Source organism: Erinaceus europaeus, chromosome 8 (genome assembly GCF_950295315.1).
Source record: "Erinaceus europaeus chromosome 8, mEriEur2.1, whole genome shotgun sequence".
Taxonomy (NCBI): Eukaryota; Metazoa; Chordata; class Mammalia; order Eulipotyphla; family Erinaceidae; genus Erinaceus; species Erinaceus europaeus.
The window spans coordinates 51,527,063-51,528,692 of record NC_080169.1 but is presented as its reverse complement, the minus strand read 5'-3'; positions in this window follow the sequence as shown (position 1 = coordinate 51,528,692).

The following is a 1,630-nucleotide window of genomic DNA, read 5'->3' as shown; positions in this document are numbered from 1 at the left end:
TGCCTTGTCCCTGTGGATTGTAGGGAATGCCCGTGGTATGAGTAATATTCCAGAGGGAACAAAAATCTTTAAATTGTTTGCTTGTAAACATAGGTGCATTGTCTGTTTTCAAAAATAGTGGGACCCCCATAACGGCAAAACAAGAGAGCATATGGCTTACAAGCTTTTTAGCACTTTCTCCTGTCTGAGCTGTAGCCCACATAAATTTAGAAAAGGTATCAATTGAGACAAACACATATTTTTGTTTGCCAAAGTTTGGTATGTGGGTGACATCAATTTGCCAAATAGCATTAGCTTTTAAACCTCGGGGGTTAACCCCAAGGGTCTGGATAGCAGGTGTCTTTATGAGACTTGCACAAGAAGAGCATGTAGCGAGGATATGTTTTAACTGTGATACAGGAACATCAGGGAATCGAGCTTGAAGGCCTTTAAGATTAACATGGGTTAGAGAGTGAAAATTATCAGGATCAGAGACAGAGACTGGGAAAGTTCCTGTGGAGGCAAGGCGGTCAACTGCGGCATTCCCTTCGGACAGGGAACCAGGAAGAGGGCTGTGGGAACAAAGGTGTTGAATATACAGTGGTTGGGTTCGAGAACAGAGCATAGAGGCGATTTGAGTCAAGAGAGGGGAAAGTGGGTTGTCATCAATTTTCACATACGAACGAGCAAGCCATGGAAGTAAGTTAACAGTATACACACTGTCCGAAAAAAGGTTGAAGGATTCTGGTACAGCTTTTAGTGCAAGAAAAACAGCATAAAGTTCTTTGTCCTGAGGGGAATTATCAGGAAGCTCAGTAAAGAGAGGTTTAGGAGATTGTTTGTCTGGGTAATATATAAGGGCAGCAGCTCCCCTTTTTCCGCCATCAGTAAAGATTGTAGGAGGAGAGGGAATGGGATCCCGAGAGAAAAGTTTAGGTGCTAGTAGAGGCAGAAGAGGTAAAGAAGCTATCAATTTATTAGAAGGAAAATGGTTATCTATTTGTCCTGGAAACCCCACGAAGCTTATAGCAAAGCGGGAATGATGGCGTATAAGCCACTCTGTATCTGTGAGAGAAAAGGGCAGAATGATTAAATCCGGTTCTTTCCCTAAGACCTGCACAGACCTATTTCTCCCTTGGCGAACCATGAATGCTAACGCATCTATCTCAGTGAGGAGTCTTGGAGCTCCTCCTACTGGCGTGTGAAGCCATTCGAGAACCCCATGGTCTTGCCACAGTGCCCCTACTACTGTGGGGGTGGAGTTGAAGATTAGAAGGTTTACTGGAGAGGAGGGGGAGAATCGAACAAGGTGCATGTCCTGGAGGGCCTGGTTAACCCTTTCCAGTGCCAAGGAGGCCTCAGGAGTTAACTTACGTTTTGAAGAGGGCTGTTTGTTTCCTTTCAACAGGTCAAACAGTGGTTGGAGGCAGCTTGTGGGCAGATAGAGATACTGCCTAAGCCAATTTAAATTTCCTAGAAAACTTTGTAAAGAAGCAAGAGTAAGGTTAGAAGGGAAGGTAACATTAGGTTTTAAGGGACGAATTTGCGTTAGAGAAATCTCTGAACCTAGGAAGGATATTGGAGGGATTAGCTGTATCTTCTCAGGGGCTACATTAAGGTCGCTTTTCTTTAATGCAGGAATGAGAAAATC